Genomic DNA, 22677 nt, shown 5'->3' on the forward strand with positions numbered 1-22677 from the left:
GAGGTGATGATAGCTCATTACTGGGATTGTAAGTAATAGTGATGTGTTGTAGGTGAATATGATTGAAAGTGGTTGTTTAAAGTTAAGTAGGTAAATAAGTTCTTCCATAACCTACTACAAATGTAAAAAAAATAAGAGGGATATATGAAAAACATAGCTATGGCAAACTATAGACTATAGTTAACAGTAATATTCTAATATTCTTTTAACAACAGTAACAAATTTACTACACCAATACTATGGGTCAACAATAGGGGGGATAATGAGAATGGGAGGTGTGCCAGATTGGATATATTATGTCCTCCAGAAAAGCCATCTTCTTTGATGGAATCTTGTGGGGGCAGACCTATTAGTTTGTTGATTAGGACTGAACCTCTGATTAAATTATTGCCATGGAGATGTGTGCCCTGCCCAATCAGGGTGGGTCTTGATTAGCTCACTGGAGAATTTAAGAGAAAAACTAAGAGCTGACACAGACCCAGATGTTCACTGATGCTTGAAGACACTTGGAGATGCAGACAGAATGACATTTGGAGATGCTAAGCTAAAAGATTAAGCCCAGAGTTTGCCCCAGAGAAGCTCAGAGATTACCCCAAGACGCTTAGAGAGAAACATCTTGGGAGAAAGTAGCAAGGGCACAGAGGAGCTAAGACAGAGGAGCTAGAACAGATGGCCAGAGATATTTTTGGATAAAGCCATTTTGAAACCCAACATAGGAGCAAAGGACCAGCAGATGCTGGCCACATGCCTGCCCAGCAGACAGAAGTGTTCTGGATGCCATCAGTCATTCTTCAGTGAAGGTATCCTCTTGTTGATGCCTTGGTTTGGACTGTAAACTTATAACCAAATAAACCTCCTTTATAAAAGCCAATCCATTTCTGGTATTTTGCATAATGGCAGCATTAGCAAACTGGAACAGGAAGATTTAGGTTTTCTTTTTTATTCTTCCTTCTGTTCTTGAATACTGAAAATGTTCTACAATTGATTATGGGGATGTGTGCCAACTTTGTGATGATACTGCGAGCTACTGATTGTATACTTTGGATGGTTTGTGTGGTGTGTGACTGTATCTCAAAATATTGAAAAAAATATAAATGTAAAATGATGGGGCTCAGCCCCGAGGATCTGGGGGAAGGTGCGGATGTGCTGGACATCCTCACCTGGACTGGTGTTGATGTTGTCACAAACATTGGGACTGGCGGTTTGATGTGCTGGGCCCTCAAGCATGGGACTTGCCCTTATGAAGCTCATTACCACAAAGGAGAGTCTAAACTTGCATGTAATGGTGCCTAAGACTCTCCCCCTGAGTACCTCTTTGTTGCTCAGATGTGGCCCTCTCTCTCTCTAACTGAGCCATCTCAACAGGTGAACTCGCTGCCCTCCCCCCTATGTGGGACCCGACTCCCAGGGGTGTAAATCTCCCTGGCAACGCAGAATATGACTCTTGGGGATGAATGTGGACCTGGCATCGTGGGACTGAGAGTATCTTCTTGACCAAAAGGGGGATGCAAAATGAGACGAAATAGTTTCAGTGGCTGAGAGATTTCAAATGGAGTCGAGAGGTCACTCTGGTGGACATTCTTATACACTATATAAATAACACCTCTTAGGTTTTAATGTATTGGAATACCTAGAAGTAAATACCTGAAACTACCAAACTCCAACCCAGCAGTCTGGACTCCTGAAGACAATTATATAATAATGTAGATTACAAAGGGTGACAGTGTGATTGTGAAGACCTTGTGGATCACACCCCCTTTATCTAGTGTATGGATGAGTAGAAAAATGGGGACAAAAACTAAAGGACAAATGGGGTGGGATGGGGGATGATTTGGGTGTTCTTTTTTCACTTTTATTTTTTATTCTTGTTCTGGTTCTTTCTGATGTAAGGAAAATGTTCAAAGATAGATTGTGGTGATGAACGCATAACTATGTTATCATGCTGTGGACAGTGGATTGTATACCATGGATGATTGTATGCTGTGTGAATGTATTTCAATAAAACTGAATTTAATAACAAAAAAAAAAAAGACAAAAAAAAAGATGGGGCTCTTTCGTAAATTAGGATTCAGATTTACAGGTTTTTCTCCTTGTCCATTAGTATTATCAGATATCAAGCCATTAGTGCTGTGTTCTTCTAAGCTTTGCCTGAAAAATCCTGCAGACAGTCTTTCAGCATACTACAGTCTCTCACAGTCAGCTTGAGTGCAAAGGAACTCCATCTGCCTTGCTATCAACTTTTCAAGCTGCTGTGAACTAAGAGCTGCATATTCTTTGCTCTTAGCTTGAGCCTGCTGTTTAAGAGTTTCTGCATGAAATCCTGGAAATCTGGAAACCCATCCTCCAGTTAATTCTCTTCAGGGTTAATTCATCTTTTTCTCCACATTTTGGCTTGGTGATTCTGTTAAGTATATTCATATGTGTCTTCCAAAGAAATCTGCCTGGGCAGGGCAGATATTCTGTCAGCAGGGTATTATCTGTCATACAGAGCTGGGTAGCTGCTTTATTAACAGTAAGCTCATGAAGTGTGAGATGTTTCCATCCTTTCTCTTTGAGTCAATTATGCCATATACTGCACTGTATTGGATTTCCTCTTCTTTGTGCAGATCCTCATTGGTCATTTCAAAGGTAAGACAATCATTTTGGCCAATTACTTGTAGGTTTTAGCAGCTCTTTCACTCCCTTCAAGTCACGTTCCTCAGCAGCATGAGGGCCAGTCTCTCCACACACTTGGCCACAGAGAGTGCAGCAGCAGCTTCCAGCACCTCATGGCTCTCATTTGGGGAAGCTGGGCATGGTGCCCCTCCATGGCATGGCGGCCCTGTCAGTCTGAACTCACCAATACTGCAGCATTAAACTTCCCAACACATCTGATTTCCCATGCCAAGCTCTGCATACAGGTAGTGGCAGCACATTTCGGATTTTTAATTTAGGCTCCCAGGCGTTGCTACTCCTTTCATAACCACTACAGGATATTTTCAGCTAGGCTGGTGATCTTGCTGGTATGAGTACATTACTGACAGGAAGGGAAGTCAGAGGCTGACTGAAAAGACCTGGGTTTGTAACCAGGTTTCTCAAAGCCTTCTTCAGAAGCCTTCTAATATGAAGGGGCTGCCTAGCCATGCCTATCCATGCCGATTCCTCAAAATTCCTCTTCTACAGCTTTACAAACTTGGTTATCATAATGAAGGCATCAAAATAAGATTATCTTTTTGAAACATTCTGTATGGCTGCCACTCCCCAAGGTCCTGGGTAAGGCCCTAGCCATTACTGTGGATGTGTTTAACTTGGCAATGGCTGAGGGAGTCTGTGCATTGCCCTTAGCAGTGGCCTGCTCAGCCCCAACTTCAAAGTGAGGGCCCCCAGAGCTCCTCAGGTGACAGCATCTCCCCCACCAGAGCCACCCTTCTTCCTTCCTCCCTTCCCTCAACCCTCCACCTCTGCCCCCTCTGTGATGTCACCCTACAAACTGCTGCTCTTGTTACATTCCCTGCTCCAGGTCTCAGCTTGGGCCGGGCCTGCGTTCAGCCTCTTACCATTGATCCCTCTGCCCACAATTTGTAATTTAATAGTAATTTCTTTAATTAGGATATAAAGACATTAGGGCAAAAAATGTCATTTTTTCAAAACTGCACCACAGCCTAGCACAAGGCTTGGCACATCATCTAGTCTCAAGGCTTGACATATAATCTATAAGAAAAAGTAAGTAGTCAAGTTTTGTGAATTCTGCCTTCTTTGCATCTCTTATCCAACCATTTCCTTCCCCAATTTCACTTGGAACACCCTATGCCAGACAATCACAATATAGCTCTTTAACTTCAACTATGCCCTTAATTATTTTATGCTAACACAAATACAACAATAACTCCAGTTTGAAATACTTCAGTGGGTTTCCACTTTTCCACTAGCCTTCACATAAGAAGCTTGGACCAACCATGTTCTCTAGGCCCTGATATCTATTAGCCTGCCCCTCTCCAGTCCAGTCCACCCCACTCAACTGCTTTCCTGTCTGCTCTCAGTTCCTGGAGCACAGCAGGTTCTGCCAGGTCTCAGGAATGTTACATCTATTATTTATCCTGAATAAAAAGCTCTAAAACTATTCCTTCCACCACCAGTATTTTAAGGCTTTCCCCAACTACATTTTAAGGTATTAGCTACAATAACTGTACTTTTCAAGAGAGCTTCCCCATCACCAATGAAATTCTTCAGGAATAAGTACACAAATTAATCTTGTAGTTATTTCCCTAAATGTCCTCTTCTAAACTATCCTTTACCCTCCACTGGAACTGACAACTTGTTTTGTTTGCCAGTACATCTCCACTTCTAGACAGGCCTGGCTCAGAGTTGACAGGCAATACATATTCATTTCTAACAAAAAGAGATAATGCTGCAGTGCAGCTAGCCTGAGAAAGTCATGGGAACATAAGACAATCTTGAAACTCAGTACCTGATTACATAAAATGCTTGCTACTACAAGAACACAGACTGTACTTTTTTACCCCAGGAGAGTGTATTAAATAAAGGAAAAGGCAAAATAATTTTCTAAGAAAATGGCTGTACTTTAAATAAAAATATATTCCTTGATTTTGCTTCAGAAATAATTTGTTCATTTGTATCTCAAGATATGTCCTAAAATGTCAAGCTTTCAATGTTATTAAAAAATAGTTACATCTTATTCACAATAAAATCAATAATAAAAGATCATTTCTTCCAGGAACACATAGTATTTGGTATCTTTAAGTTTTACAATCCTTGGAACATCAGCTAATTCTGACTCGAAGAGACCAACCCTGGGTGGACTTTCCCTTGTGTGGTGGTAATATATACATACTATAGAACACTAAAAATAATTTGACCTTGAATATATATGTTAGCAGAAATATTTATACTCATATAGAGTCACACTGATTCTCACAGCCTGAGAGAATGCTGGTAGATTGCAAGTTCTCTTAGAAATAAAAGCAATAAGGGGTAATCCTACTGTAGATTCTCCATAGTACTGATGATTACAACAAAAATCCACCACAGAGAGGCCTCTGAGAAAAGACAAAAGGTTGCTTTTGAGCCTTATAGAAAAATGACAGAATTAAAGGACACAATCTGTTTCCTTAACTGTATCTACATGATTTACCTAATTAGAGGGAATCTGGTTAAATAAGTCATGCATTGATTAGATTTTTCCTGATTGGCATTCAAGTTACTCAGGGTGTTTCCTTTCTATAACATGTAAGCAGTGTATAATCTGCGTAGAAAAAAATCTATCAAATGTTTTCTTTTTCAAAAGAGAGAAGCTCTGAGCTTCAGATTGTGGTGATAGAATCCTCAATAAAGTCTTCACTTCACTGGCTTTTCCAATCCTTTTGGGTTCTGAAGAAAGAATTTTCACCAGGAGATACAGAACTAATTACAAATTTATGTTCAATCGGAGGTAACTCTTTAATCTGACAGTAGGTATTTGGAGGCAGACCATCTGAAAAGCAGGTTAGATTATTGTGAACGTGGAATTTTTGCTGACATAATTAATTAGTAATGATCAAATGGAGAATTGCCTCACCTTAGCATTCATAAAATAATTTCCTGAAATTAAACCTGTGGGGGTTAAAGACCATAAATAAATACAGGAATAAATATAAAATGACAAATTAGTTGAGTGGCCTGAAAACAAGAGAGTGGAAGGGAAAGGTTAACTGATTCAGTGAAGGGTTCTCTGAGGAATAGAAATTTGATACTGAAAGGTAATGGGCATGGGTTAGGAAACTGTGGATTGGGGACTGTAACTTTATAACCAGATAACCCCCCTTTTATAAAAGCCAATCCATTTCTGGTGTTTTGCACCTACACCTTTCATTTTGTGGTGGGAAGAACAGGAACTAAAGAGAAAATAGATTCAGAGGAGGTTTTTGTTTCAAGAAGGACATGAAAAAAATAGTTTACTTCATGAGGGGATACACTGAGAAGACAGACATTATTGGTAAAGGAGCCTGAATATGTAAGTGATAATTAAAATTTCATTTGAAAGCAGGAGAGAAAAGGATCCAACACTGTCCTGAGTTAGAAAAAAATCCCTTTAATTGGAGAAAAGTAACGGATGGTGTGCCAGTTTGAATGTATTATGTCCTCCTAAACGCCATTATCTTTGATGCAGTCTTGTGTGGGCAGACCTGTTAGAGTCAATTAGATTGTAATTCTTTCAGTGTTTCTATGGAGATGTGACCCACCCAACCATAGGTGATAACTCTGATTAGATAATTTCCATGGGGGTGTGGCCCTGCCCATTCAGCGTGGGCCTTGATTAGTTCACTGGAGCCCTATAAAAGCTCAGACAGAAGGAGCAAGTTTGCTACAGCCAAGAGGGGCACTTTGAAGAATGCATAGTAGCTGAGAGAGCAGCTGCAGATGAAAGACAGTTTGAAGATGGCCGTTGAAAGCAGACTCTTGCTCTGGAGAAGCTAAGAGAGGACAAACACCCCAGGAGCAACTGAGAGTGACATTTTGAAGAGGAGCTGTGGGATAGGGAGGTACATCCTGAGAGAAAGCCATTTAGAAACCAGAACTTGGAGCAGACGCCAGCTATTTGCCTTCCCAGCTAACAGGTTTTCTGGACACCACTGACCATCCTCCAGTGAATGTACCCTTTGTTGATGGACACTTTATGGCCTTAAGATGGTAACTTTATAACCAAGTAACCCCCCTTTTATAAAAGCCAATCCATTCCTGGTGTTTTGCATTCTGGCAGCATTAGCAAACCAGAACAGATGGATATGAATGCAGGAATAATTGTAGACATCATGGCAGTGAGTGAGGCAGTGTTAGTCTGTATAGCAAGAGGCTTATCCCAGCTGTTGAAAATGATGGAAAAGGTAAGTATGTGTGAAATTCAGAAAGTATGGAGGTCTAATGTACTAATAGGGATTATATGGGTGATTTAATTAGCAAGATACAGTGGGATTGCCACTATGTATTTGAAAGTTATTGGGAGATGTGAGTATATATTTAGATCAGGATCAATATCCTGTCCATGTGCCAAGTCAGATGTATCCATTGGAGAGGGAGGTATTGTGGATCAGGACTGGTTTCTTGATTTACAGATGTGGTAAAAGATGGGATGGACACAAAAATTGTTGGTTCTTCCTAAGTACATATGGTTAAATGATTAAATGTTGATGGTATTGGGCAGCAAATATGAGGTGGCATACTGATGAACCAGAAATTGGGTTCCCATGGGGAGCAATTCTGTGAACAAGCCAATAGGAAGTAAGGTTGTTGTTCCAGTTTGCTCATGCTGCCATTTTGCAAAGCACCAGAAATGAATTGGCTTTTATAAAGGGAGTTTATTTGGTTACAAAGTTAGTCTTAAGGCCATTAAATGTCCAAGGTAAGGCATCAACAATAGGGTACCTTCACTGGAAAAAGGCCACTGGTATCGGGAAAACCTCTGTTAGCTGGGAAGGCACATGGCTTGCATCTGCTTTCAACAGCCATCTTCAAAATGTCTCTATAAGCTGCAACTGCAGTTCTTTTGTCTGAGCAAGTAAAGGGCACCGGTGATTTAACTAAGACTCAAGCTGAATGGGTGGGGTCACACCTCCATGGAAACAATCCCATCAACAGGTCACACCCTAATCAAAGGTGTTACTAGTCACATCTCCATGGAAACAAAAACAGGCTCCAACCTAATTAACTCTACTATGTCTGCGCCCAGATTGCATGAAAGAACATGGTGTTTTGGGTGACATAAGACATCCAATCCAGCGCAGTTGTGATTACGGTGAGGGGTCTCTGATTATTGATCTGAGGGGTGACTTTTCAGGTAAAAGTTAGGTTTGCTACATACCCCACAAGATGAGCATATTTAAAATTTTAAGATTGGAGACAACTAGTACAAAATTCAAATACTAGCTAGGTCATTTCCTAACCACGTAATTTTGTGTTAAAGCTTCTGAATTTCTGTTCATCAGTTTTTTTTTTTTTTTCAAGGAGTAATAATACATAATCAGATGGGTTATTGAAAGGTTCAATAAAGTGAATATATGTAAATATCAAAGCAAAGTGACATTAATAAAATCACTATTTTTTTCTTTTTTCTAGACCTCCAGTAAAAAGGGATGAGTTCATCTTTAATTTATGAAACTAGCATTATTTTATTTATTTCTTTATGATATATATTTAAACAATAGATTGAACTGATAGGATTCAGATTAGGGAAAGAATTGAAAAACCCTTTGAACACCATGGGGTAACTCATAAAACTCAATTATTTTTCCTTTCTTCACTGGTAAAATAGGGATATTCATGTCTTCTTTATTAGCAATAATGACCATAGCCTTCTTGCTTTTAATCCCAAGAGAAGACAAATGTCTCCCACTTCTCTTACAGTGCATTGCAGGTTCCTGTGAGTAGAGCTGGGAGCTGGTCACACTCCAGTGATTTTTGGGGATTCATGACTACTGGGTATGGAGTTGTGGACAAGAGGAGAGAACCAGAGGGTTTTTTCCTCTGTTGTTTTCCCTATTTAGTGCTTGCACTGCTGTGAGTGAAAACCCAGACATGTGATAGCTGAGTTCTTGGCAATGCAATCACAGGTGAATAGGGACTTGCTCTTTTCCTGAAAAGACATATCTCATGTCAATGGATGGGAAGGTTTCTCCTCATGGTCTGAAATATCCAAGTGCACCTAGGAGCTATTCAAGGATCAGAGCAGCATTAAATTTCTCCAGGACTATGGGAGGCTTATAGTGCATTAGGTACTGACTAAGAAATAATATGCTTTCAAACATTAACACTAATGAGGTCCAGCCTACATTAAGGCTGTTTACTGACAGAAGAAATGTAAGAGGTTTTCTTTTTTTCATCCAGCCCTTGGTCTCATTTGGGAAATAAAATTCACTCATTAACCACGCTAGTGGCTGCAATGAGATTAGGCCTATGGTGAACAAAGAACCAAGTTTGGTCAAGTTCTACAGAAGAGCTGTTCTTCCTAGAGAATGTTGGCCATTGTGTCAAATTTTCTGTTGTAATAATCATAGACCAAGTACATATTTATTGTATACAAGCACACACACATATATATATACACACACACACATAGCAAGCATTTATACATCAGCTCATTGGAATTTTCAACTCTTAAAAGGTTGGTAAATCATTTCACAGATCAGGAACCTGAATTTCACATGGGAACTAATGTACCAATAGGAAACGTCAAAAAAAAAATAAAAAAGTGGCAGATCAGGGATACTGCTTGCCATGTTAGACATCTGTAGATTTACTTGAAATTGGTAGGAAGGAGACAATTTTAGTTATGAATTCTCAAGTGCCAACTTTGTATTCACCAATACGGAGGTCAGAATCAGCAGTTGACTGAGAATTGCCAGTTTATTTCACACCACATTTCATGTAAGAAAGCTCTCTGATGAAGTAATTACGTGTTCATGGTGTGTTTAGTTCTAAGTATGTAAAAGGCATGTGCCAGATCAGCACCAGAGAAAGATTTACCTGAAAACCATTAATATTGTATATATATAAAACTTCTTTTCCACAGCACTGTGAGATTGAATATCCTGCCTTGTACACTGGTAGCGATGGAATGAACCTGGCTGAAACAGCATGTCCATGACGTTTTAGGAATCAGTCACATTTAAGTGCCATAGACTTCACCCAGAAAAAGTGGTCCCTGCTGGACACAACCCAGAGAAAGGTGAATGAGGATTTGATGCCAGAGAACATCAGTCATCTGGTATCTGTCGGTGAGTCTGTTACCATTTAGGTACTTATTTACTGAACAGCTTCTACATACGCCACTCCACTCTTTCCTGACTCATATTCTTTCATAACGCCTACAACAACCTGGATGAATATTATTTACTGTCATCTAGTCTGTTACACCAGTAGAATATGAACTTCCTGAACACAACTTTATATCTTTCTTGCTACTCCATCTTGAACACCCAGGAAAATATGAACTCAATGAATATATTTCAAATGAATAAATGGATTAGAAATTTACCAAATAACTATTCTTCTCTAAGCAGTAAGCTGGGATTTGATACCACAGTAGTAAATCACAGTAATAAAAGTAATAGCCACTATCCTAATATCCCTTCCCACAAAGAAATTAAATTGTTCTGGTGGCGTTTATGTTTACTGGAATCTTCTTAGAGATAACATTAACTTCATGGTGGAAACACTTAATTATTTCTGGATGGAAACATTGCATTCTACACTCTGTGAGCTTGGGCATGGACAACAGTAACCTGAGGTCCTAATTATCTTTGAACACAGCATTAGGGGGAAGACCCATCAGTATTTTCAGCATTCAAGTAGCTCTTTTCTGGGCTGCCCTTCAAAGTTCACATTGTTCCTTCTTGGTAGCCCACCCTGGACTTGAATATAATGCAGTGTTCTCAGAATATTACTATAAATTAATCTAACTTCTTCCCACATTTAGGGTTTCATTCTGCAAATCAGATGTGAATTCCAAGTTGGAACAAGAAGAAAGGCTGTGGAAGGTAGAAAGAGGATTTCCCCAAGGCCTGAGTCCAAATGAGCTCCAGTCACAGGGGCTCCGTATGAAGAGGAGCCTGGTCAGTGAGGTAATAGGTCCTAGGTAATGTCAACTACAGGCTTCCTGGAATGCATGTTAGAGGCCAAAAGGCCACTGGGGAAAAATTCCTCCGACTGTGCCATTATTTTTCACACATCAACTTCTCTCGACTGCAAACAAGCAAGTTTCATGTCAACATAATTTTGGCTTTTATCGTGGTCTTTTCCCTTTGGTTATATCTCCCTTCATGAACTCTTCAACATTCCATCCAATTTTTCTCTTATTTCAATATTGAAAATAATTTCTAATTAACATTATCCTAAGACAGGTATCTATATGCCAGCATGTTCTTCAATTTCACATTCTTTCTTCATGTAGGGGCCAATATTTGAAATATACTCACATGGGCCATGTGGTTTTTCAACAATTTTATTCCCTTAATACCACTTAATCCATTTCTCTTTTTTTCCAGTTGTTTCAGGCAGGGAAAGTAATTGTACAAAGTGAGAAATAATACCCATTCAATATATGTGGAGGAAGAACCAACACAACTGCATACTAATGGTAAATTTCATGGTAGTGAGCCCTGGTCTTCCACATTAGAGACTTGAAAATCTGATAAGTTAACAATTCAAAATGTTATATGACTGTATAGTTTAGGGTAAGTATTGTCTCACAAAAATTTTTGGATAATTTGAATTAAAGGAAGATATTAGCCTGAACTTAAACTGTATTCTTTGTTCTAATAAAAGGACATTGTATAAACATGGCTCATTTGTATGAAACATATGAAACCTGTAAAATGACTCAGATAGCTCTTCAGTAAAGATGCTACAGAGAGGATAATCTTTATGCATTCAGGAGATTAACACTCATTGCAGGTGTAACTAAGACAGGAAATTTTAACTACAGATTTTTACTGGATCATAATCCCAGAATTCATATACACAGAAATGAATGAAGGAAGGAATCAAGAAATGAGGGCAATCTTTAGCAGCCTCACATCTCCTCCCCACTGCAGAGATCTCACTCAGGACAGTCCCTGTGAACATAATGCATATGGGGAAGTTCTCACTCACAATTACATATTGACGCAACACGTGTTAACTCACACTGGAAAGAAACCCTATGAATGTAATAAATGTGGAAAACACTTCAATCACAGAGTATAGCTCCTACATGGGAGAAATTCTATGTCAGTGGAAACACCTTCATTTATAATTTATCCTTAAACAACATGACTAAACTCCACTCAGAGGAGTCCTAAGTCTATAATCACTCTAGCGGAGACTTCAGCTGCACTCCCACACTAGGGCACACACACAAAAACTCTGAGTAGGAATAATAACTAAAATGGGAAATCAGATAGGAAATTCTTTACCAGGAAGAGGAGATTTGAGGGGAAATGATTAATATGGGATAAGTTATTCAATGAAGTATATGTTCAAACCTTTATGCATAAGAGTAAGATGACAACGCATGATGTATCATATTGTATAAAAAAACTTCAGTATGATGAACGAAAATTCTTTGGTTTCTAATTTTTCAGAGAATGTTAAATTTCTCACAATGGCACTATAACAATACTAAAATCAAACTGAAAAGCTAGTTATTAAATTTATTTGGAAGGGAAATTGGCCTCAAATTGCCAAAAATATTCAAAAAACAGTACAAAGTGGGAGGACATACACTTTCTGACTTTAAACCTACCATAAAGCCATAGTGATCAAAACAGCATGGTACTGCCACAAAGACAGACATATTGATCAATGGAACTGAATAGAGAGTTTGGTGACAGATCCCCAGATCTACAGTCAACTGATTTTTGATTAGGACTATAAATCCACTGAATGGGGACAGAACAGTCTCTTCAACATATGGGCCTTAGAAAACTGGATATCCATATCCTAAAGAAGAAAGAGAACCCCTTACCTCACACCTTATGCAATAATTAAATTTAAGTGGATCAAATACCTCAATTAAGAGATAGCACCATAACTGTTAGGAAATAATATAGGGAAACATCTTTAAGACCTAGTAATAGGAGGTAGCTTCTCAGACTTTATAGCCAAAGTACCAGCAACCAAAGAAAAAATAGATAAATGAGAAATTCTCAAAATAAAAAGCTTCAGTGCTCAGAAGACTTTGACAAAAAGGTGAAGCAGCCAACTCAATGGGAGAAAATATTTGGAAACCATATATCTGATAAGAGACTGATGTCCAGCATATATAAAGAAATCTTACAACTCAATGGCAGTACCTCAAACACCCAATTATAAAATGGGCTAAAGATATGAAAAGATACTTTTCTGAAGAAAAAACACAAATGGCTAAAAAAGCACATGAAAAAATGTTCATCTTCACTAGCTATTAGGGAAATGTAAATCAAAACTACAATGAGGTATCATCCCACACCAATAAGAATGGCTGCCATTAAACAAACAGGAAAACATCAAATGTAGAGGATGTGGAGAAATTGGAACTTTTATTCATTGCTGGTGAGAATGTATAATGGTACAGCTGCTGTGGAAGACAGTTCGGCAGTTCCTCAGAAAACTATATATCAAATTACCCTACAATCCATTAATTCCACTTCCCATTATATACCCAGAAGATCTGAAAGTAGTAACAAAAGCAGACATTTGCACACCAATATTCATAATGGCATGGCTGAACCTTGAAGGCATAATGCTGAGTGAAATAAGTCAGTCACAAAAGGAGAGATATTGTATGTTACCACTGCTATGAACTCCCTGAAGTATGTAAAATCACTGTCTTAAAATGTAGAATATAGGGGACCTAGAGATATACAAAAGCTATTAGGGGGAATGATAACTTAGTATGCTTAGATATGTTAATGAGGGTGAATTTAAAGGTAAGGGAATGGATAGGGGTGTTGAGTATTCATTAATGAGATTATAAGCATCAGTTCCATTGAAGGAGAACATGATTGAAAGGGGTTGTTTAAAGGCATGTATCCCACAGATTAGCACTACAAATATAAATAAGTCATTGCATAAAAAAAGAATGACAAAGTTTTCTTGGATTACTGGTTTGCTCTTAGTGAGAGGTTTTAAAAGGTTTTCAACCATCTGAATAATGTGCCTAGAAAGGAAACAGTTTGTATCTTATCAGAATAATATCTTGATTGAGATTTATATTGACCTTACCATTCTTTAATGTTTTTGAGAACAACTCTTCTCACCTTTAAAAGAACTAAGTCCTTTTACAATCATGTTAACTCCTCTATTTATTTTCATGACCTTTCACTGACACTTTGGTTAAATAGGGAACCAAAAACTGTTTCAGTGACCCATGATCCCATTTAACAAAATGTTCAAACCTGACAATATTTTTAAAATTTTACCTTCCCAAAATCAAACATTAAATAACATCTTATTGATCTCAAAAGATTTGTTCTTTCACCTTTAAAAAGACAGGTACTACATGAGGAGAACATCCAACAAATCCCAATTGAGAGACATTCTACAAAATACCTGACCAGGAGTATTTAAAACCATCAAGATCATCAAAAATAAGGGAAGTCTGAGAAACTGTCACAGCCCAGAGCAGCTTAAGGAGACATGACCACAAGATGTAATGTGGTGTCCTGGATGGGACCCTGGAATAGAAAAAGGACATGAGATAAAGTTAAGGAAGTTGGAATAAAGTACGGACTTTTGTCAATGAAAAAAAAAAAGAGACAGGTACTAGAAATGGGTTTATTTGATGTGTTATGAGTTGCATGGGAAGTATTGCCACATTACAAAGGATTTTCTAACATTCTATTGGTTAAATTTGAATGGATAAAATGTTATTAATATAAACATTTCAAAAATTATATCAAGTTCCCAGAGATTTGTCAATGTCTTCACTGTCCATGAGATTTCCTACTACAGATCTGCCTGATTTAGACAATATAGTGTTGTTGGCCATAATTTCAGTTATTTTCAACAAAATGTTACATATCATAGGAACAACAAAATTCTTCTAAATTGCATTTTTTGTAACAAACTTTCATCAGAACATTCACTTTGCTGATGCTTCACAGAAAACTCATGCAGTCAACTACAGGCCAGAGTATATCATGTTCAACAAAAGGGACTGTCTTCGTGAGTCATGGAAAGGAATATGCCAAGTATTCTGGGGTACAGGCTTCTAATGGCATTGCATGAATAAATCTGAGATCATAACACTGGGCTCAGTCAAGACTCAAGACTTCAGAATTCTAGTGAAGAAGCCAATGGGTTCATGAGATTGCTAACACAAGATTCAATGGAACAAGGACTAATTTTACCTAGGACTGAATGAACTGATAAAGAATGAGTCAAATGCGAAAGAAAACAAGATAATGCTGAAAGTTGCAAGAAAGAAGCAACATGTCATGTACAAGGCAGGTCCAATAACAATAACTGCCAATTTCTCATCAGCAACCTTAGAGGCAAGAAAGCAGTGGGAAGAAATATTTATAAAGTGCTGAAAGAAAATAATTACCAAAGAATTTTATATCCAAAAAAATTCTTTGAAAACTGAAGGAGAGATTAACACATTCTCAGATGAACAAAAGTTGAGAGTGTTCATCATCACTCAATCCTCCCTACAAGCAAATCTAAAGGGGAGGGGGGATCCAAGATGGCAGTTTAGGACAGACAGAACAAAATTCTCCTCCATGAAAATCACTAGATAAAGGACAGAAAGTGCTCCAGAATAGCGGCTCCAGGATCCCACCAGCTGGACAGGGACTTATACACCCATAATGTCTGTGCACATGGAAAAACCAAGAATCTGTGTTCAGACATGGGTGAGTGTTTGGCCTGGAAGGCCACCAGGGAAGTGGCAGTAAGAACTGGAGCTGCAGTCAAGAGCACTGGGAAGAAATCCAGAGACTGTGTTCAGAAATGTGTGTGTTCAGCCCGGAAAGCTGTGGGGAATGGGCAGCTGGAGCCACATTTGAACACAGGCGGGAGTACCTCCCATGCTCTGGGCACCCACCACAGTTCCTGGTGTGGGTGATAACCCTTCGCAGACCTGTAGTCAAGAGCCCCTGTACCAGGGACTGGCTGTTGCAGCAAACACAGAAAGGAGTAGCTTTCCACAACCAGAGCAGCCATCTTTGCAGCTGACCGGGAGACACCCCTCTGCAACACTGTGGATGAGAGCTTCCTTGTGAGAATTCAGGATTCGATCGGCTTGTGATGGTGCCCACTCTTCCTCCACAGAAGCCTATGCTGTGCACAGCCTGGAGGCAGGGTTGCAAAATGGAAGTTCCAGGAGCCCTCCCCAACCCCAGGGATTCACAGGCCAATGGCAGTGTGGGACTGTGGGGATTCTGAGCTGGAGGGTTAGATGGTTCTGCAGCCCCAGGGTACTCCAAACACAGCCTGGGGAAGAGCTGGGTCTACTGTGGTCCAGAACAGACTACCTGCCAAATTGCACAGGGCATGTACCCCACCCACAGGGTTGGCAGTCCCCACTGCACATAGAAAATTGGTGCACCGATTGGACTTCCACATGGTTTGGGCTCTCAGTGCATAGACAAACTTGGGGAGAACTGGCTTAAGGGTAAGAGGTGGCTCAGGAACACCATCTGCTGGTAGATCAGGGAAAGTGCATTCCACCAGCCACAGTTCTGTCAAACTGGAGATAATTGTTTAAATCAGTCTGTATATCCTAAAAGAACCCTATCAAGATAAGCAAATGCCAAGAGCCCCAAAACAGAAAATTATAAAGCATTAAATAAAGAGAAGATATGGATATTCCAAACACCCAAATTAAAAAAATCAAAGGAGATAGAGAATTTGGAGTAATTAATCAAAGAAGTACTCACAAACACCAATAACATGGCTCAGGATATAATGGACACGAAGAAGACACTAGAAGAGCATAAAGAAAAATTTGCAAGAGTAAATTTTAAAAAGTGGATCTTATGGAAATAGAAGATACTCTTGATCAAATTAAAAAGACCCTAGAGACACATGACACCAGATTTGAAGAAGTCAAGGAATGAATGAATTAACTTGAAGATAGTATGTTGGAAAATGAAAGCACAAAAGAATAAATGGTGAAAAAACTCAAAAAATTTAAAATGGATCTCAGGGAAATGATGGACAACATGAAGTACATAAATATAAGAATCACTGGTGTTCCAGAAGGAAAAAAGAAGAGTAAAGGACCAGGAAGAGTATTCAAAGACATTGTTGGGGAAAATGTCCCAACCTTCCTAAATGACATAAATATGCAAATCATAGATGCCTAATGAACTCCAACTACAATAAATCCAAGTAAACCCACTCTGAGACATATTCTGATCAGACTGTCAAATGCTGAAGAGGAGAAAGTTTTGAAAGCAGCAAGAGAAAAGCGATTCACCACATACAAGGGAAACAATATAAGATTAAGTAGTGACTACTCAGAAGGCACCATGGGGGTGAGAAGGCAGTGGCATGACATATTTAAAATTCTGAAAGAGAAAAATTGCCAGCCAAGAATTTTTATCCAGCAAGGCTCTCCTTCAAAATGTAGGGAGAGCTTAAAATCTTCATAGACAAACAAATGCTGAGCCAATTTGCTAAAAAGAGACCAGCCCTACCAGAAATACTAAAGGGAGCTCTACTGGCTGAGAGAAAAAGCAAGGAGAGAGAGGTCTGGAGAAGGGCACAGAACTGAAGAGCTTTAGTAAGGGTACCCTAAAGGAAATAAAGAGAAAGAGGGGAAAAATACATCTGACAAATAAAAATGGAAGGATAAGCTGATTCAAGAATTGTTTTCACAGTAATAACATTGAAAGTGAGTGGATTAAAATCCCCAATTAAAAGATTTGGATTGGCAGAATGGATTTTTTTTTTCAACAGTTAATAAGGATGATTCTATTCAAGGACTATAGTAGCAGAGAAGAGAGACTAGAACTCAACTTGGTCCAGACAAAGGACAACAGGGTTTATAAGGACTGGGGTGAGCTAGTGGAAAAATACCTGGAGGATGTTAAAGTGGGTTGACTGCTGGGATAGGTGAGTGATTTACTGAATTTGCAGTTAGGGTCATTTGGTTCAGAATATTTTCTTTTGCTGTGATCAGGCCACTTGGAGCTTGTAAGGGCGGCAAGAGAGGGATCAGGATACCTAGTTAGGGGTGTCTCAAGTGCCTGGATGGCAAAAAGGCCAAGGTGAGATGGAGTAGGAGGGAAAGCTTTCCCTTAAAAACCTCTTTGCTAAACTTGGCCAGATTTAGATTCTTTTGTTTGCAAAAAAAACCCAGCTGACACACACTTCTGGCAGAATGGATTTAAAACATGAATCATCAATATGTTGCTTAGAAGAGACTCATCTTAGACACAGTGATGCAAAGAAACTGAAAGTGAAAGGATGGAAAAAAATATTCCATGCAAGCTACAGCCAAAAGAAAGCAGGAGTAGCAATATTAATTTCAGATAAAATAGACTTTAAATGCAAGAATGTCATGAGACAAAGAAGGACATTATATACTTATGAAAGGGACAATTTATCAAGAAGAAATAACAGTTATAAATTTTTATGCATGCAATCAAGGGGCTCCAAAGTACATGAGACAAACATTGGCAAAACTGAAGGAAGAAAAAAAAAATGAAGGAAGCAACAGATGTTTCCACAATTACTGTCGGAGACGTCAATACATCAGTCTCTCCTATAGACAGATCAACCAGACAGAGGATAAATAAGGAAACTGAGAACTTAAACAATGTGATAAATGAATTGGACTTAACAGACATATATAGAGCATTACATCCCAAATCACCAGGATATACATTTTCCTCTAGTGCTCATGGAACTTTCTCCAGGATAGATCATATGGTGGGGCATAAAACAAGCCTCAATAAATTTAAAAAGACTGAAATTATTCAAAGTACATTCTCCAATAACAGTGGAATACAATTAAAAGTCAATAACCATGAAAGATCTAGAACATTCACAAATATCTGAAGGTTAAACAGCACACTTCTAAACAATCAGTGGGTCAAAGAAGAAACTGCAAGAGAAATTGCTAAATATCTAGAGACAAATGAAAATGAGAACACAACATATCAAAACTTAGAGGATGCAGTGAAGGCAGTATAGTGGGGGCAATTTATAGTTCTAAATGCATATATTAAAAAGGAAGAAAGAGCTAAAATCAAAGAACTAATGGAACAACTGAGGAAGCTAGAAAGTGAACAGCAAACTAATCCTAAATCAAGTAGGAGAAAAGAAATAACAAGGGTTAAAGCAGAAATAAATGAGGTCGAGAACGACAACAACGAAAAACAATAGAGAGAATAAATAAAACCAAAAGTTGGTTCTTTGAGAAGATCAACAAGATTGACAAGCCCTTAGCTAGACTGACAAAGTTAAAAAGATAGAGGACACAAATAAACAAAATAAAAAATGAGAGAGGGGACGTTACTGTGGACCACATAGAAATTAAAAATCATAAGAGAATACTATGAACAACTGTATGCCAACAAACTAGATAATTTAGAAGAAATGTATACTTTCCTGGAAGCACATGAAAAACTTAGACTCACCAGGGAAGAAACAGAAGATTTCAACAAACCAACCAAAAGCAAAGAGATCCAACCAGTCATCAGAAAGCATCCTACAAATAAAAGCCCAGGGCCAGATGGCTTCACAGGGGAATTCTACCTAATGTTCCAAAAAGAACTGACACCAATCTTACTTAAACTCCTTTAAACAAACTGAAGAAAATGGAACACTACCTAACTCATTTTATGAAACAAAGGTCACTCTAATACCAAAACCAGGTAAACATGCTACAAGAAAGGAAAACTACAGGCCAGTCTCCCTCATGAATACAGACGCAAAAATTCTCAAGAACATACTGGCAAAATGAATCCAAAGACACATTAAAAAATCATACACCATGACCAAGTGGGTTTCATCCCAGGTATGCAAGATGGTTTAACTTGAGAAAATCAAGTAATACGGTACCTTAACAAAGCAAAAGGGAAAAATCAAATGATCATCGCAATACATGCTGAAAAAGCATTTGACAAAATTCAGCATCCTTTTTTGATAAAAACACTTCAAAAGGTAGGAACTGAAGGAAACCTCCTCAATATGATAAAAGGCATATATGAAAAACCCACAGCCAGCATAGTACTCAATGGCAAGAGACTGAAGGTCTTCCCTCTATAATCAGAAATGAGACAATGATGCCCACCATCACCACTATTATCAACATTGTAGTAGATGTTCCAGCCAGAGCAATCCAGCAAGACAAAGAAAAAGCAATCATATTGGAAAGGAAGAAGTAAATATGTCATTATTTGCAGATGATATGATCTTATATTTGGAAATCCCTGAGAAACTGATGACACAGTTACTTGAGCTAATAAACAAATTTAGCAAAGTGGCTGGATAAAAGATTAATGCGGTTAAAACCATCACTTCGAGGAGGCGGGGCAAGATGGCAGACTGGTGAGCTGTATGTTTTAGTTACTCCTCCAGGAAAGTAGGTAAAAAGCCAGGAACTGCGTGGACTGGACACCACAGAGCAATCTGTCTTTGGGCATACTTCATACAACACTCATGAAAACGTGGAACTGCTGAGATCAGCGAAATCTGTAAGTTTTTGCGGCCAGGGGACCCGCGCCCCTCCCTGCCAGGCTCAGTCCCGGGGGAGGAGGGGCTGTCAGCTCCAGGAAGGAGAAGGGAGAATTGCAGTGGCTGCTCTTACCGGAAACTCATTCTACTGATTCAAACTCCAACCATAGATAGACTGAGGCCAGACACCAGAGACTCTGAGAGCAGCCAGCCCAGCAGAGAGGAGACAGGCATAGAAAAAAAACAACACGAAAAACTCCAAAATAAAAGCAGAGGATTTTTGGAGTTCTGGTGAACACAGAAAGGGGAAGGGCGGAGATCAGGCCTTGAGGCGCATATGCAAATCCCGAAGCAAGGCTGATCTCTCTGCCCTGGGCACTTTTCCTTAATGGCCCTGGTTGCTTTGTCTATTAGCATTTCAATAACCCATTAGATCTCTGAGGAGGGCCGTTTTTTTTTTTTTTCTTTTTTTTTTTTTTTTTTAAATCCTTTTTGCTTTTTCTAAAATAATTACTCTAAGAAGCTCAATACAGAAAGCTTCAAAGAATTGAAATTTGGGCACGTCAAGTCAAGAGCAGAACTAAGAGAGCTCTGAGACAAAAGGCAATAATCCAGTGGCTGAGAAAATTCACTAAACAACACAACTTCCCAAGAAAAGGGGGGTGTCCGCTCACAGCCACCATCCTGGTGGACAGGAAACACTCCTGCCCATCGCCAGCCCCATAGCCCAGAGCTGCCCCAGACAACCCAGTGTGACGGAAGTGCTTCAAATAACAGGCACATACCACAAAACTGGGCGTGGACATTAGCCTTCCCTGCAACCTCAGCTGAATGTCCCAGAGCTGGGAAGGGGGAGCAGTGTGAATTAACAGAGCCCCATTCAGCCATCATTTGAGCAGACTGGGAGCCTCCCAACACAGCCCAGCAGCCCAGAACTGCCCTGGGGGGACGGCACTCACCTGCGACATAGCACAGTCATCCCTCAACAGAGGACCCGGGGTGCACAGCCTGGAAGAGGGGCCCACTTGCAAGTCTCAGGAGCCATACGCCAATACCAAAGACTTGTGGGTCAGTGGCAGAGACAAACTGTGGCAGGACTGAACTGAAGGATTAGACTATTGCAGTAGCTTTAAAACTCTAGGATCATCAGGGAGATTTGATTGTTAGGGCCACCCCCCCTCCCCGACTGCCCAGAAACACGCCCCACATACAGGGCAGGCAACACCAACTACACACGCAAGCTTGGGACACCAATTGGGCCCCACAAGACTCACTCCCCCACTCACCAAAAAGGCTAAGCAGGGGAGATCTGGCTTGTGGAGAACAGGTGGCTCGTGGACGCCACCTGCTGGTTAGTTAGAGAAAGTGTACTCCACGAAGCTGTAGATCTGATAAATTAGAGATAAGGACTTCAACTGGTCTACAAACCCTAAAAGAACCCTATCAAGGTCAGCAAATGCCACGAGGCCAAAAACAACAGAAAATTATAAAGCATATGAAAAAACCAGACGATATGGATAACCCAAGCCCAAGCACCCAAATCAAAAGACCAGAAGAGACACACCTAGAGCAGCTACTCAAAGAACTAAAGATGAACAATGAGACCCTAGTACGGGATATGAAGGAAATCAAGAAGACCCTAGAAGAGCATAAAGAAGACATTGCAAGACTAAATAAAAAAATGGATGATCTTATGGAAATTAAAGAAACTGTTGACCAAATTAAAAAGATTCTGGACACTCATAGTACAAGACTAGACGAAGTTGAACAACGAATCAGTGACCTGGAAGATGACAGAATGGAAAATGAAAGCATAAAAGAAAGAATGGGGAAAAAAATTGAAAAACTCGAAATGGACCTCAGGGATATGATAGATAATATGAAACGTCCGAATATAAGACTCATTGGTGTCCCAGAAGGGGAAGAAAAGGGTAAAGGTCTAGGAAGAGTATTCAAAGAAATTGTTGGGGAAAACTTCCCAAATCTTCTAAACAACATAAATACACAAATCATAAATGCTCAGCGAACTCCAAATAGAATAAATCCAAAAAAACCCACTCCGAGACATATACTGATCACACTGTCAAACACAGAAGAGAAGGAGCAAGTTCTGAAAGCAGCAAGAGAAAAGCAATTCACCACATACAAAGGAAACAGCATAAGACTAAGTAGTGACTACTCAGCAGCCACCATGGAGGCGAGAAGGCAGTGGCACGATATATTTAAAATTCTGAGTGAGAGGAATTTCCAGCCAAGAATACTTTATCCAGCAAAGCTCTCCTTCAAATTTGAGGGAGAGCTTAAATTTTTCACAGACAAAGAAATGCTGAGAGAATTTGCTAACAAGAGACCTGCCCTACTGGAGATACTAAAGGGAGCCCTACAGACAGAGAAACAAAGACAAGACAGAGAGACTTGGAGAAAGGTTCAGTACTAAAGAGATTCGGTATGGGTACAATAAAGGATATTAATAGAGAGAGGGAAAAATATGGCAAACATAATCCAAAGGATAAGATGGCCGATTCAAGAAATGCCTTCACGGTTTTAACGTTGAATGTA

At 39.4% G+C, this 22677-nt stretch overlaps 1 protein-coding gene and 1 pseudogene across 4 annotated transcripts in view; both read right to left on the bottom strand.

The window, feature by feature from the left end:
* The window catches only part of LOC119524569 (zinc finger protein 596-like), a 131102-nt gene that overhangs the window by 94678 nt on the left and 13747 nt on the right, over positions 1-22677 (bottom strand). For 2 of the 4 annotated variants that reach the window (XM_037823263.1, XM_037823260.1), the window contains exon 2: positions 14041-14165. The exons of the other annotated variants lie outside the window; for them this stretch is intronic. The gene's annotated coding sequence lies outside the window, so the exon portion shown is untranslated. The remainder of the gene's footprint in view (positions 1-14040; positions 14166-22677) is intronic. 4 annotated transcript variants of the gene reach the window in all.
* LOC119524510 overlaps positions 1-22677 on the bottom strand; it is a 47298-nt pseudogene that overhangs the window by 10803 nt on the left and 13818 nt on the right.

The sequence above is a fragment of the Choloepus didactylus genome (genome assembly GCF_015220235.1).
Source record: "Choloepus didactylus isolate mChoDid1 chromosome 11 unlocalized genomic scaffold, mChoDid1.pri SUPER_11_unloc2, whole genome shotgun sequence".
NCBI classification, from domain to species: Eukaryota; Metazoa; Chordata; class Mammalia; order Pilosa; family Megalonychidae; genus Choloepus; species Choloepus didactylus.